Here is a 16,596-nt window from a genome sequence, read left to right on the forward strand (position 1 = left end):
CCGCTGGGCGTCTATTTGCAAGGCAGCCACAAACGGCTTCCTGTTCCTCTCCCATCTTCCCCACCACCACTGCCTCCTCCTCTCTGCCCCCACTTCCACAGTGTCCTCCACTTCCACTGAGATGCTTTTAAATGAGTGGATAGTGCCTGAAGCATAAATAAAGAAACCGGAGGGCCGAACCCGACACCAACAGGTAACATGTAAACACATGTAATACGTAACATATGTAACACACACAGCAGGTTCCAAGAGGCCTCCTCATTCCGGGGCAAAGATGCCACGAGACCATGTGTGTCCAGCGTTCCTCGGGGGGTGGGGAGAGCCCTCAGGCTGGTCCTTCCCCTGAGCCCAGTGGGCTTGCACAGGAGTGATTTAACCTTTCTTGGCCATCAGCAAGTGAAAAGCAGGAAAGCCTTTTCAAGAGATGTCACGGTAGCTGTGTCTTTGGAGGTTTTTTTTTTTAAGCAATGAAGCCAGTTATCTAAGGAAAACGGTTTAAGTCTAGTGATGCCTGGAGCCAGGGGGCAGGACATAGGGCTTCAAGGGCCCCCCACTAGGTTGCACGGTCTAGGACTATAATAAAAACACTAGCCAAGTTCCTGGGGCCCTCCTGAAGACAGCCGGTTGGGCACGGCTGGTTCCCAGCCTCCCCCAATCTGGAGAGCCAGGGAGAACCCGGTCCAAGGCCCATGCGGGTGAAGGAGTCTTGGGACCAGCTCTGGCCCACAGGGAACCAGGCCCAGCCACGAACAGCGGCCACCAGGGAAGCACAAACTCATGCCTGGAACATTAACCCCGCTTGGTTTTCTCAGACACATTCACACGGAGGAGAGAAATTGGAGGGAGAAGGTTACTTTAATAACATGAATTTTTAAAGAGCTTCCAAGACTTTCTCTGTGGAGAGGCCTGCCGGGGGCTCCAGCCAGGACTGGCTCTACCAGCTCAGACTCCGAGGACCTTGGGGCAGCCACTTACGCCTCCCCTCCCACCCGCCAGGCGTCCTAAAGCAGCACCCCGTGGCTTGGCCTGGACTCCTAGTACCTGTAACCTCCTACAACAACTTTTATTTCCTTCCTTCATTCCTCCCCAGAGCCCTCAGGGCTGCTTCCTGACGGATCTTCCCCCTCCATCCAGCACAGCTGCCAGTCTCTCAAACTGGCCAGGCCACCGCGCAGACCTCCCAGTCAGGCATATGCCTGATGTTCTTAGCAACCTAACTCTGCCATCGCGCTGTTTCCAATGGGTAAAGGTCACACAGGTGTGTCTACTGCCACCCAGAGCGTCAGGCTGGGAGAGAGAGACTCTCCCAGCCTCATCCCCTCTGAACACTCATGGGATGGATTTGAGAATTAAGAGACAGCAAACACTTCATGGGATGCTGGCAGCCCCAGCCAGGTAGCCATGCCTCTTTAGGCTCCAGAGACAAAAGCGAAGGCTCTGATGGGGGCTGAGAGGAGATCGCCGGCGTCAGGTCCATCGCACACTTTACCATGGTGACCGCGCAAAGGCAGCCAGACCTTCTATAGCAGTAGCTGCTTCTGTTCAGCCAGCTGTCCTGGGGAGATGATGAGTGAGTCCACTCACCCCCAGCTAGGAGCAAACTGACTGTCTCTTTCTGAGACAGAAGTGTGTGCAGTTGGGCCAAAAGGAGGTTCTTCACTCCCACTTTTATCCTGCTTTTTGTGACCAGTTTTCATTTTTTTAGAGGGAGCCAGTGGATGGTAAACTCTTTGAATCCCTAATGTCCAAAACGACTCTTTTTCCCCTACACACTTGAAGGAGAGTTTTACTGGGGACAGATTCCGGCTCACTGTCTTCCCCACCCCCGAGGGTTCATGCTCCTGGTTCCACTGCCTTTTTTCATCTAGTGTAGCCAGTGAGAGGTCTGTTGTCCTTCTCACCCTTCTCCTGTTTAGATCATCTTTTTTCCCCCCCTCTTTCTCTCTGGAAGTTGTTAAGTTTTTGTCTCTGTTTTTTCTAGTAGTCTTCCTCTAACTTTGCGGTTGTGCTGTAACTAGTTATAGGTGTTTGTCACTCTCCCTACTTGACCCTTGGTCATCCTATTTAATCTTGGGACTTTGTCTTAAATTGTTTCTTTTCTATCTCCTGGTAAATTTTCTAGCAGTGTTTCTTTTCTACTTTATTCTTTCCCTTCCATCCTTTCCTTCCTTTGGAAACTTCTTGTGGACAGAATGTGTCCTCCACGTCTCAGTGTTTCTTTCCATATCTCCGTCTTGTGGTCCTTTAGACCACACGCTACAGAGAACTCCTCCAGTGCACGAATTTCTCTTCAGTTACATCCACTCTGCTGGTCCAGCCCATTTGTTGATTTTTACAGGTCGTTGTGAACATTTTTAGTCTCCAAGGTCTCTGGCTGAGTTTTTACAGATCCGATAGCTGTACTTATTCCAAAGGCTCTGGAAAAGTCCTATTCTGCTTACACCGTTAGCATTTCCCTGAGTGCGAACTTTTGTTTGCTGCCATCAGCACCTTTTGCACATCTTTTTGGTGAATCCTGGAGGCACGCTCATTTTTTGTATCAGAAAGTCCATGTGGGCCTGGTCAGCAGAGGGAAGGATTTGGATATATGGTGGGGCAGGTTTTACCCCAGCCTTTCCAACATAAGCAAGGGAAAGCCCCTGCTCTTGGTAGAGTGAGTGAGCAGGGAGTGTAGAAGTGGACATCTTCCTGGGTTGTGTCAGTCACCCGGAACACTGCCCTGCCCCTCTCACCCAGGCATCCAAGCAATCTCTATTGCCCGCTGCCTGCCCCGTGGAGGTCAGATATGGAGGTGTGGAGGGATTCATCTGCCTGCCTGATCCTCCTGGTAACCCCAACTGCTCACCCTCTCATGTACTCCTGCCTTCCCTCTGCCCCATGTCTGCCACTTCCAGTCCCAGAGCCCATTTCTTAGTAATCCTTCCGTAGGGACATTTGAAGCTTCCTTCATCAGTCGGACCTTGACTACTTTCCATCCTTCAGGGATTCGTCCATTTCTGATGTACCAGGGACATCCTTTTTTGATTTCTGGCACCGCTGATATTTTTTTTTTAAGTATATATTCTGTCATTTCTGGGAGTTTGGGATGGAAGGGTGAGATTGCCAATTTTGCTGAAACCCTCATCTTGAACCAAAGAAGTGATATGCTCTCAATAAAGAGTGGTTAGATGAATGAATGGATCCTAATGCCTCACTCTGCATTTTATTCTAAATTTTCCTGCGTTTGAAAAATAGTTGTTGATTCATTGACAGTGACTGATTTCAACAAGCTCCCCCTCCCATTCTAAGTGGATGGACAACTGGCCATCTGTTGGAAGGGTCTTAGGCCCAGTTGAATGGCTGTTGTTTTTTTCGCTTTTCCCTATTGTTCTGGATTTCCCAAGGATTTATAAATTGAAAAAAGACCCTCACGCTTTTCATCAATAACAGGTGTACACATGAGCTAATACCCGCTGGGGGCTCCTGATTCCAAGTGCAACTTGGTCATCCTTCCGAAATATTAGGGAAAGTTGGATTCTAGAGAAAGGGGTGGGCCTTTGACAGCACAAGAAGGAGATGAAACCAGCCCTCTTCCTCCTCTGCCTTTGAAGCACACATGGAAGCTCAGTGATGCTGTCCCATTTTTTGTCATTGGAGTCAAAGCCGGGGGAACAAGTTTCTCTCCTCTGATTCACATTCACAATCCAGGCACCACCCGTGGCCAGCAAATGTGCCACTGGTTCCTGTGGAACGCGGAGGGGCCCAGGTTCTATAGGATAAGTTCCTGCATGGGCTGCGGGATGGAGGATGTGGCATCACGTACAGCCTCATGAAGAGTTATGTGTACGTGTCATGAAGATATCCTGATTCCATTGGAGAGTTCAGTCTACCCCTTCTCAATAATGTGGCCGCCTCCCCTCGACTCACCAAGGCCCCGTCCCATTCCCAAGGTCTAGCTAACTTTCCGTCCCATAAAACGTTTCCTGTGGCCTCCCAGCCCCAGGGGAATCTTTTCTTTTCTTTAAACTCTCAAAGTATTATACACCATGTCATTCACTTTGACAGAGCATCTTACAGAGTTTTGTCCTACTTTAGTCAAAAGTTACATCCAGCCACTGTGAGTCTGCAGAACACAGCTTAAGGCAAGGAAAACGCTCTCAGAAGAGTTCAAGAACTGTCATCGCGCTGTCCCTGCAACACCCCAATCACCAAGCCAAAGCTGATTACCCTTAGGTTGAATACGAGGCTCAGCTTTGCTCATTAAACAAAATCGCTTCTGTCCTTCCTCCAGTCGGTCCTCGATTGGTAAGGGTTACGGCCGATTAGGGTACCGCAGCGGCAAAGCAATAACAGGCTGGGGAACAGTCAAGGGAAGGGAAGGTCGGGACCAAACCATTAAAAAGAGATGAAGCTGTATTCCTTGGGTTCCGTTTCCTAAGGCAGAGGGTGGTGTCCTTTTAAAGATCTCCATCAAAAGTGCTCAGATGAGATGTTTCCGAACTTAAAGGCCATAGGAATACCCACCACAGGGAAATCCAGGTACCCGGGGCACCCCACGTCCACCCTCCAGTCCAAGATGAACAAAATGCAGCTACCTCCCAGTCTTGTGCTGCACGGGGGCTCCGCCGTGTCCTGGCCGTGCCTCTCGGTTTCCCCACTGTGAGCCCCAAGAGCACGGAGCCAGACCTTCTGTGTGTCCCCCTCTCTGTGCCTGGCCCTACTCTGTGCTGAGCACACAGAAGGTGCTTGTACACACTAGTCGAATGAATGAATGAGCGAGTGAGTGAATGAATCAGTGGCCACACCCCAGTTCTGGCCCATCCCCCTAGCCCTTATTTTCAGGCTCACTGCCTTTCATTATTCTGGAGCAAGATTAGGAAGCAGGTTTTTTTAAACAATTTTTGCACAACCAGGTAGCCTCGTAAATAGACCCCTGCAGCCCCACAGCCCTCGTGACCCCCTTTCCCCAACCTCCTCACATCCAGCACCACCGGAGGAAAATTGATTCCCACCTACAGCCAATCACACTCCAGGCGAACCCTACAAATGCAAGTTCCTGCACATATACATACACATACAGGATGCTGATTCGCTCAAGATGCTGCCTGGTTTCTCCAAGACACAGGCCTGGTCAGCCCAGTTCCTGAGGGCCCCTCCTCCCTCCACCATCCACAAGTGGACAGACTCCAAGCCCTGTCCCTGTTTGGTTCACAGCCCTGCTCACGTCAGAACCTGCAAACAGCTGCTGACCTTCTGTCAGGCAGAAAAGAGGGCAAGAGGTGGCCGTCAGAGCTCCAGGGCGACCATCCTGACAAACCCGGCCGGGAGGGCTCCACCGGAGAAGGCTGTTTTGCAGGGACTCATCCAGTCTGCCTCTTCTCCTGACCTGCCTGCACAGCCCCGAGCAAGAAGCCTACCCCAAGAGAGGGAGGGAGGACACGTGTCTGCGGCCGAACCAGGGCTGGGGCTCGACGGGAGTCCTCCAGGGCCTGTGAGTGCAGACGCGCTCGCAGGCACTCGCCTGATTCACTGTTTATAAACCTTGCCAGTAGCAGAACCTCTTTCACGCGGAGAATCAGACTTGAAAGAAGACGTCTTAATTTCCGCCCGCCTCGCCCGACAGGCTCCCGTTTCTGTCACTGCACGTGGAGGAGGGCTTGTCCCCTTCCAAAGACTTTTGGAGGCGAGGCCACAGGCTCCCTCATTCCTAGACACCCCACCTCCTAGCAAGAAGGGCTGCTGTGTGCCTGGCCTGACCCACCCCCACTGCCGGCTGAAGCTCCCCTCAAAGTTGCTTGGCTCCCAACGGGGCCAGAAAACTCTTGGGCCTCTGCTCTGGAAACTGCAGTCTTGGGAGGGAAGATAAAGGAATTTTTATTAAATCAGTCTTAGGACCAGTGAGCTAAATGAGGTCTTCCCTCTACCAACATGCCTAGGTTTTTAGTAGACAAAGCACGTGACTCCTGAAGCTAGGCTGAGTACCCAGCCCAACCCCGTTCTTGGCAAATTATCAGAAAACCAACTTTAAAAGCTCTAACATGGGAAAATATGTCTAAAACACAGAACTAGAGGCACAAAGTGCATCGCCCTTCAGACCCCTGGCCTCCACGCACATCACACACCCACAGGACAGGGAAGAGGGTGATCGTTACAAACGAGAGTGTTCTGGGACACAGGGCTCTCCCAGGACTTGAGCACAGCAGCTGCCTGTGCCTCCCCACCCCAGCATCAGCCTCCTGGGACCCCAGCGCTGGGACCCCTGGCCAGGGGGAAGAGGCAAGCTCAGCTTCCCAGGGAGGCCGGAGGGGACAGCCGCTGCTCGCCCTGGCAGGACCACACTTAGGGAGGTTCGTGCAGATTGCTTGCCTGCGTGCCACCTCCACCTCTGCTAGAGACCAAAGCAATGCGTACCCCAGGAGTGTAGCAACTCGGGAGGTGGCCGCAGGCTGCAGAGCCAAGGAGGACTTGGCCGGCAGGGGGCCGGCAGCTCAGCCCAGGTCATCAGGCAGAAGAAACCCCCAGGGATCCCTCGCAAGACAAACAGGCAAGTTCACTGGTTCGCCTGGTGGCAAGTGACATTCAGAGATGCTCTGACCGGCCTGAAACTGATTTTAAAACAAAAGCTGAGGGGCTTCCCTGGTGGCGCGGTGGTTGGGAGTCCGCCTGCCGATGCAGGGGACACGGGTTCGTGCCTCGGTCCGGGAGGATCCCACATGCGGAGCGACTGGGCCTGTGAGCCATGGCCGCTGAGCCTGCGCGTCCGGAGCCTGTGCTCCGCAACGGGAGAGGCCATGGCAGTGAGAGGCCCGCGTACCGCAAAAAAAAAAAAAAAAAAAAAACAAAAGCTGAAACCGTTTGGGTAGGGAAAGGTCAGTCCTTGGCTGACGGTCCCCAGGTCCAATGTCCAGCGCCCTCCCAGGCAACCAGGCCTCGGCTCTGCACACCCCCCATACGTGCTCGGCCCCATACCACCACTGCCACCTCTCATGAGCCGGTGCCTCGGGGACAGCCCTGGACCCTCCACGCCACTGGGTTTGCTCTGCACAAAGTGGGAGAAGGACGCAGTCTCCCCATGTGACATTTCCCACCTCTCCGAGGCCGGGCAGTCGGCAGTACTGATGAGGGTCACCTGTGTGCTGATTGCACCACTCAGACAGGGACCCTGCCCTCAGGGAGCTTACAATCTGATGGACTGACAGCCCCTACTCTCCAGAGGAACAGAAACAAACAAGAAGGACAGCATTATAAACCGATAAATAATTAAAGTGAGGATTCCAATACCGCCCGGAGACAACTCCAAGTTTAAGCTGTCTGTTCAACAAAGGTTTATGGACAACCTGAGGTGCCGGGCTGAGCACTAGGGATATAAAGATAACGAAGACATGATCCCTACCCTCCGGGGCTGCATCACTCAGCCAAGAGCCCTCGAGAGAGACGGGAGGTGAGGGCCTTGACGGGACGATGGAAAGACTCTATGGAAACATTTGGGAGCCGCAACTAGTCTAGGTGTGTGCAGGAGAAACTTCCAGCCGGTGATTCCCGAGAAGAACCCTAAACAGTGGTGAGGAGTGTTAAGGAAATAGAAGTGGAAGGCGCCAGGACCCGGCGCGGGCTGTAGACAGTGGCAGTGGCGTGGAAACAAGGAAAGGATCGGATAGGGGCGGCTTCTGGGGAGGGCACAGCTCAGGAGCCAGCGCGGGGGCACCGGGCGACTGTCAGTGGGGATAAGCTAATGGTCCAGAGACAGAGCAGGCGCTGGTCCAGGGCAGGAAACAGCGGGCTCCACTGGGGGCGCACCTGCCCTGAGATAAAGATCAAAAGACAGCTACAGAAACAGACTCAGCCCCCAAAGAGCAGGCGTCGCCTGTCCCCTCGCCAACAGCTGGACACAGAACACAGAGGCTCACAGAGGTTAAGTAACTTATTCAAAGTCACACAGCAAAAGTGTTGTCGGGACTTGAGCACCAGTCTCCGGGTGCCACTCGCCACGCTCATCAAGACCACGGGATGTGGGGGGCCTTGGACACCCTGCTAAGGAGTTTGGACTTTATCCCGAAGGCACTTGGGAAGCCGTGAAGAATTTTAAGTGGGAGGACGCAGTGTTGCATTTGTAGACGCTCATCCTGGCCACTGCGTGGAGAATGAATGGGAGGGGGCATGGGCGGGGGACGGAGGCTGCATAAACCCCAGCAAGAGATGTCAGGGGGTCTGGAGGACACCGTGGCAGCCGAGATGAAGGATGAACTCCACCGACAGGGTGAGGGCCGGGTTTGGGTGCAGAGCAGAAGGAACCACGGCGCAGAGCAGGCACCCGGGTGGGCTGAGCCACAGCTGGGTCTCGTGCAGTGGTTGATCTGGCCAGTGGGTGGCTGGAGACAACATTTACCCAGATAGGGAGCCAAGGAGGAGCAGGCTGGGCGTCAGGGAAGGAATTCAGTTTGGGGGTAGGCAGGAGGAGGTCCCCGTTGACAGACGGTCCTCCGGAAAGACCTCTGGCCGGGTGCCCACGCCAGCCGGCCGTCACCTGCACCACGATAACATTTGAACTCAAGGAGAACGTGACAGTTGGGAACGGCAGAGGGCAGACACGGAGTTCTGGAAGACCCCGATCTTTAAGTGGGGTGAACAGAGGAAGAGGATCTCAGCAAGGAGACTGAGAAAGCAGGGCTCGAGAGACAGCACAGTCAGGGAAGTCAGGGCAGCAGGGCATCTCGGGGGAGGCGAGGTCAACGGCAACCCTCGGAGGAGCCTTGGAGGAATGGGGGGCCTGGGAGGGGTGTCCACTGGGCTTTATAAGCGGAGGTCAGCAGTGACTTCAGCTGATGGTAGCACAGTATCTTCGAGGGCAGAGGTGGGCAGTCTATGAGAGCTCGATTGTGAGGGTTGGCAGGTGAACAGAAGGGGATGCCGGTAGAGGCAGTAAACACAGACGGTACTTTCAAGAACGCTGAACTGTCAAGAGGAGCGGCGACCAGGCCCCAGTTTCAGAGGGACCTGGGGCTGAAAGAGGGTTTTGTCGTAAATTGTATTGAAAGAGCCAGGAGCGAGTTTAAACACCAAGGGAAAGGAGCTGGTGGTGAGGAAAAGATTCAGGCAGGGAGAGAACCACCAGACACGGAATAAGCCCCCCAGGCAACAGGGAGGGGAGGGGACTCAGAGGCGAGGCGCGGGGCGCAAGCGCCCTCCACCAGTGTAGTGGGACGAGGGGCTGCCAGGAGGAGTGGGCAGAAGGGTCCTCCCACGTACTGAACTTCACTTTCACCTTGAAGTACAAGGTGAGGTTGCCGGGAGCTGGGGCTGGGGAAGGGAAGTTAGCAAGAAACAGAGCTCAGGGAGACAGCTGAGGGTTTGGGATGGCACTTGTGGGGACCAGGGATGAGGGTGTGTGGGACCTCGGGGCCTCATCAGGGACAGCACAGCTGGGAAGCCCCGTGCTGGCCTGAAGCCGGGAGCTCGTGTGGCCTTCAGCCACTCTCAGCCAGCCCAAGTAGGAGCACAGCCGCCACCCAGCGAGACTGAGCCCAAGTGGCTCCCACAGCGGTGGCTCAGCCGGGCAGACGAAGAGGCCGAGGAGGTGACATGCTTATTGCAGGAGTGGCTGACACGGCGGGTCATAGCAAAGCACGTGACAACGCGGGGGACTTACTAGGAGTCTTGGGAGGAAGACTCCCAGGCCCTTGATGCTGGGGGACCGAGGGATGAGAAGTCGGGATGCGAGAGGCGCGGGCAGGTGGGCCCATGACGGGGGGGGGAGGGGACGGTGATGGGGACGGCTTGTCTCCACCAGTGCCAGCACACAGCAGCCACCGGCAGCGAGGGGCTCCCCCGCTGGGGCTTCTCCGGGCACCTAGTGCCTTTCCCCGCCCAGACCCTGCCCTCCCCCATCTCCCGTCCGCACTGCATCACAGACTCAGACTGTAAGAGCCCGCTTCGCATCAGGCTGGTGCTTGGCGGACTCAAGGGGCAGACAAAAAGGAGGCGCTCCCAGCCTCCGATCAGAAGTCACCCTCCCGGCAGCCGGTGTCTCCCCCCAGCCCCCAGCCCCGGGGCTTGCTGTTCTCTGATCCTGCTGGCTCTCGGCTTTTCGATTTGCCCATTCACCCCCACCCCCATTGACCCATGGCAATGGGTCTCTGGCCCCTAAGCCTTCATGGACCCCATGGCACCACTGGTGGTGTCACCCCTATGCTGGATCCAGCTCTTGCCTGGCTGGGACACTGTTAGCCTAGCCCTGGTTGGAAGTGGAGCGCAGTCCTGGCGGCCTTGCTAACTCCCTGGGAGTGAGGAGGGTTCAAGCGGCTTGGGACTGGGCCTGGCCTTCCCTCCCCATCCACAGACGTGGCCGGGCAGCTGATTTCCTGGTGGGCTCGCGCCCCATGCCCACATGCGGTGGGTGAGTGGCCCCTGCCCACCAGCCCCCTGGAGCCAGCCCGGTCATCACACTTCTCAGAACATGAGCACCTCGCCTCGGGCCCTGTGCTGGGAACCCTATGGTCACGGCGATGCCCCAAGCACTTAGCCGTGGGTATAATCCTCACCTTACAGTTGAGGGAAGGCAGGCTCAGAGGAGTTAAGTAATTTGTCCTGACGTCACACAGCTGGCAAGGGGCAGAGCCAGGATTCAAAGCGAGGCCTTTCTTCTACCAAAGTCAGACGCCTCGACCCCCTCCCAGCCAGCCCTCCTTGAGGGTCTGATGGCTCTCATTCATTCGTCCATTCATTCATTTACCCAACATTTAAGGACTCACTAGCCTCCAAATCCTACTTTGGGATTCAGAAACGTTCAGTTTGGTGTAAAAAGGAACAGGTTCGGATGGGCTGAGGTGTCAGGGAAGCAGGGGCAGAGTGGAGCCCATTCCTTAGGGCAAACTGAGAATTATCTCCTGTAGCCAGAAAGAACTCTGCAGACCTTCCAGTCGCCTCTTCTTGTTCTCACTTACAGGACCCAAAAAAGGAAGAGAGAGAGAGTTGGGAACGAGACGGCACTTCCCAGCCTCGCCCGGGGAGACCTGACTCGGGGAGAAAGAGCTCTGCGGGCAGGGCTGTCTCGCGTGTGCACTAGCTTCATAGTTTTTATCGCTGGGACAAAGTTCAGACAGGCCAAGTCTTAGGAGACCTGCTACTCCCTCATTCGGCACGCCCCGCACACACACCCATCCCACCACCAACACAAACAGTCTGCATCCACCTAGGACACCCGGCTGTCAGCTGCCATTCTGTTATCCAAGCTACAGCCGACAGGACCGGTGGACATCTCACTTCACGATGGCCAGTGTATCATTCCCGGAGGTGGCCTCGTGTGAAAGTGGCTACTGACAGGGGTCATGGTGACAGTGGTCTAATCGAACTCTTTCCAGAGATTTGAATTCGAGAGAAAAGGCAGCTGGTAGTGTGACTAGAAGCTAAAAGGCACAGAGAGAGAAGCGCAAGTGAGCCTCTCGGGGCCGAGAATACGCGGAAGCAGGTGCTTGAGAGTGGCAGAGTCGGGGCAGGGGCCCAAGGACCAGGTGGCGTGGTCCGGGGGCTCCATCTCGCCAGAAAGCCAGGATAAGCATGATCCCTGGAGCTGCTTGAGATCCAGAATCCTGTTCAAACTCCCAGAAGCCAATCTGCCCTCAGCGTTTATGGAATCTTTCCAATTTCCAGAAATATCCTTACAATAAATCCCCATTACTGAAGGTCACCCCAGAGGGCCTCTGTGCCCCTGAGAGAGTCTGACTGACCCCCAAGCTCCTTAAACCTGCGGGGGGTCACGGGGAGAGGACGGAAGAGGGCTGGGGGCTTGGGTGAGTCTCCACACTCAGACGCCTGCTGCCTTTCACCCCATCCTGCCCTCCCGGACTCCTGCCCAAAGCCCAGCAAGTGGCAGGAGCCCGGGGTCAATCACTCCCCTCTCCCTCTGCCTCCACGGGCCCCTCTTAAGCCACCCGGGCCACAGCTGTCCACCTGAGGCAGTGATTTATAGCAGTGCACGGTCCTTCCTTCTGAGAGATACCAGTCCCAGGTGGGCCCTCACTTTGCACCTCCCCACCTCCTTCCCCCGGAAAACCCTGGAGGTAAAGGCACACACGGATCTCCACTCGCTGAGCAAAACTGACGATGTAGAGCCTGGAGGACGGGGTTGGGGGGAGTTTAATCAGGCCTCCCCTGAGCGGCCCCCAAACACAGCCCCCCATTTCCTGGGTCCTCTTTCCCTCCACTACAGCTTTCTGTGTTCTTGGCCCCCTGAGTGAGAGGCACACGGAGTCTTTTGGCAAAATAACAAAAGTTAGTACAACGGGGGCAGCTGCTGTGAGATCCCAGATGCAGGAGGCTGGCGGATTCGGAATACATGGAGATCACCGGCTGTCCGGGGTTACCGAGGTCTGTGGGGACGTCTGCCTTTCCGCAAACACAGTGAGCATCCCGCTTCTCTGGGAAACGAGCCATTCCACATGCCTTATCTTTCTAGCTCACTGACATTGGACGCCAGAAGTTTTCATATTTCTTTAAAAGGTTGGAGGTTTTAAAAGAAATTATTTTTTTTACAAGTTTATTACCGATGACCTGCTCCCCTGCTTCTTAAACTAAACATTTTGGAAATAAGGCAACCTTCTCTTGAGGGGGTCATCAGTACGGATGCCCACTGCTGTGTGGGGTGTCACCCCTCCAGAGCACAGGGATCATGTCTTAGTCGTCTTTCTATCCCTTGGCGCCCAGGGCCGCAGGTGGCCAACAGGGACGTGGTGCCCATTTGTGGGGTGGCCTTGGTGAAGCCGGCAGAGGCTGCAGGCAGAGCTTGGGGCTCTAGGTGGCTCTGCTTCTGAGTAAAGATCTCCTTGTGTCTGAATCCTCCTTGCTATCACATTACCAGGCTGCCAGATCTTCTTCAATATAACATTTTTTTAAATCGAAATATAGACTACCTATCACAAAATGTACCCTTTTTTTCTTTGTGGTACGCGGGCCTCTCACCGCCGTGGCCTCTCCCGTTGCGGAGCACAGGCTCCGGACGCGCAGGCTCAGCGGCCACGGCTCACGGGCCCAGCCGCTCCGCGGCACGTGGGATCCTCCCGGACCGGGGCACGAACCCGTGTCCCCTGCATCGGCAGGCGGACTCTCAACCGCTGCGCCACCAGGGAAGCCCAAAATGTACCCTTTTAAGGTGGTTTTTAGTATATTCTCAAAGTTGCACAACCATCACCACTATCTAATTCCAAATATTTTCATCCCCCCGACCAAAGAAATCCCATACCCGTTTAATTGTCACTCCCCATTCCCCCCCACCCCCCAGCCCTGGAAACCGTTACTCTCCCTTCTGTCCTTCTGGATTTGCCTCTTCTGGACATTTCTGTAGAAATGCAGCCCTGAGTATCTGGCTTCTTTCATCAGCATAATGTCCTCAGGGTCCACCCGCGTCTGACCGTTCCCGGCCCTTCCCCCTTGCATTTCTAACCTACTGTGAGCATGATAACAAAACTAGTTAGAATGTGTGCCAGACAGAACGGATCGGTTTTGCGTAAAACCCTGCGCTCCTGTAAAAATGCAGGGCATGGCGGGACCTATTTCAGATGCTTAGAAGCATGGCCGGCTTGCTTCCAATCTCTTGGCTGTTTTCTCAGTGGCTAAGGCTTCTGCATAAGCGACTCCCAGATAACGAAAGTATCAACTTAAGAATTGTTCATTTCCCTCGTGCTGTTTATTTTTACACATCCTTCCGCAGTTCTCTGTTTTGAGTCTCCCAGCAGTACTGAAGAATTAGTCTCTATGACAAGAGAAACGCAAGCCCCAGACCTTCAGGAACTGCCCTGTTGCCCACAGGTCGGCCTCGGTTTGTCAGGGGTAGGGCAGGCGCTGGACCAGGGTGTTCTGTTGGACATAATCTCCCAGGACACCAACGTCAGACAGTCACTGACCGTAAGGGAGACAAAAGCAAGACTACTTCATAATCTGGTCTAAGCAGACGTACACACGTCAGGCGTCTCCCCATCCTAGGTATACGCCCAAGCGTCTCAACTTCTAGGCGACAATTACTAAGATCCACACTCAGAACCTCCCACCTGCTTCCTGATTAATATTCAACCCAGAGAGAGACCCCGCCATACTGAACTACACCCTCCCCAGAATCACCCAATACAAGCCCAAACCCCAAAGTTTCTTCTGACAACCCCTCCACGGGTGAGCGTTCTTCCCCTCTTGTAACAAGTCAAAAAAACCCATTTTTATTCTATTGCAGGCGCGTTCTGGGTGGGTTTTGACTGGAGGCAATTGGCAGAAACGGAGGTTCCCCTGAAGAGTGAGCTTAGCCACAGCCGAGAAGCCTTGTTTCCTGGAACCCAGAGACTCTGTTCTCTGCTGTGGACCTCACATCCGACGCCTCCAGGCCTCCCACCAGCTGGCCCATGGCTGGAGGGGAGCTCGGCCCAAACTGCGTTCCAGGATCACCTTGAGGCCCTTTGGCTCTGAGCACACTCTGTTCTCCTAGGAATGAGATGCTGCGGGAATTCTTGGTTGTCTGGTCAGACTTGGGTTGCTCCCTGGGGAAACTGTTGTCTAGCATTCTAACTGCTGCTCCTACGTCTGTCTGTCTGTCTAATGTCTTAAGTGCTGTTTGTGGAAAAGCCGACAGGAAGAGCACAGACACGGTATCAAGTAGTCTGTCCTGGCACTGGTCTCTGGGATGCAGGAGTTCAGGAGATCTCCTCAGACCAGCATCCTTTGGGACCAACTTTATCTCAGGTTATTGATTCGAAGCCTTCCAAAGCCCCCTTGCCCAATCTTGTCTTTGTGTCGTTCTAGGGAACTGCCTTCTTTAAAGTTCCATCTGCCTGGAATCTGGAGGATTCGGGTCAGCCCCTGACTGCTGACGACCAGCCGTTGTCCTCTGACCATGGTCCCGAGACACACAGCCCCCTTCCTGAGTCTTCTGGTTTTCACAGGGTCTTTCTTCTTAACCTGAAACGACACACTTCTTGGCCTCACACCTGCTGCTTCCACATTCTCTGTTGTCTTAACCCATTTCTCAGTTCTCTAACACAACGTGAGAAACAGTTTGGAATTGCAATGGCCACTTGGGGGAATTTTGGCAAGAACAAGGTGGTTCATTTGAGAGGAAACTGCATGAAGATCTGTCTTGTCTAAGACAGAGATTATCTCATGTAATACAGGAGACACAACCCCCCACCTTAGTTTCCATACTTTGGGGATAAATAAGTGTTGGCTTTTTACCATACAGCTCGATACAACTGTCAAGGGCCCATGCTATTGTCTAAAACAGTGTGAGGCCACTCTTTCGAGTGCATATGTCAAATTCTGCTTTTCTATATCTCACCTTCCTTAGCTCTTCATGCAGAAGAGACTTCGTTAGCCTTATAATGATCATTTCATGTTATTGGAAACCAGTTTCCTCTAATTCTTTGGTCCCCAGCCCTCTATTTTTCCCTCTCTTGGAAAACTAAAGATAACTGACCAAAAATATCCCTCAGTAGTTGTGTGTACGTTCCAGGAATATCTAGAGCCCAGATGAACAGTCAAAAACGTCTGAAAGGGAAGTTATTCGGTTGTGTTTCTTTGCGTGGACGCTGAGAAGTATACTTACATAATAGTCTTTTTATTTTTACTACATTGTTGAGATACTTAGAAAAGGCTTTAGCTCCGAGGTAGAGTCTTGGGCTTGATTCTGGGTCTTCAAAAATAAGTTGCCCTGTCCAAATAATGCCAGCACAATGCTTTCAATGAGGCCACGGTTCAAATTCTCATAATTCAACCTTCCTAAGTTTTCTATACTGGTTTCATGATGTAAGTAAGTTCTGCTGTTTCCATAACTTGTTTAAAAAGAAAAATTATATATATGCCGTATTATATTCAACTAAATAGAATAGTGATAATGGCTCGCGTAGGGGGTGTGCAAAGCCCTTGAGATTCTCGCCCATGTGCGTGTCATCTACTGCTTATCGCTGTGCTTTGCTCTCTTTCCTCAGCACGAGCTCCCTTACCTTCCTCCTCCTGCTACTTGACTCCCTATGTTCTTCTGCCACTTAGGAAAACCCAAAACTCGTGTTTTTCTTCAAACTTAGCTCTTGCTCTGAATTTAACTGATTTTTGACAAACTCTAATAATACTTCTTTAAACACTTAAGAAGGTGGATTTCCTTCTGTGGGCCCTTCTGGCTTTTAAGTTTCTCTCACACTATTAATTCCAAATTGGAGTCTTTAAAAATTGAAATTTGCCTGCACTTCAACAAGGTGTTTCTGCTGAGGTTATTACAACCCTATCAGCAAAACCTAGTTCACCAGGAAGGGGAACTAATACTGCGGCTCTTCCGGCTGCAAGTGTCCATCTGTTCTTGCTTGGCAGGAACTATTTGAATCCACTCAAGGAATCTGTCCACCTTGAGGGACAAAAAGCTGGCTCACCCCTATGGTGCTAAACAATATTCTCCTAGTACGGTATGTGCCCCACGAGGGGATTATTTCTCCTGTGGACATCATGCTTACACCCACCTGCCATCACACTAACTCGATCTCTATCTCTTCAGCATAGCTACTGGAGACTTTCAGATGCTTCAAATGACCACCCCTCCAAGTTTCCCTGAAGAGTGTACTCAGAGGCCTCCAAAAGAGGCAAGCACAGAGCACA

Source organism: Phocoena sinus, chromosome 10 (genome assembly GCF_008692025.1).
Source record: "Phocoena sinus isolate mPhoSin1 chromosome 10, mPhoSin1.pri, whole genome shotgun sequence".
In the NCBI taxonomy this organism is placed as follows: domain Eukaryota; kingdom Metazoa; phylum Chordata; class Mammalia; order Artiodactyla; family Phocoenidae; genus Phocoena; species Phocoena sinus.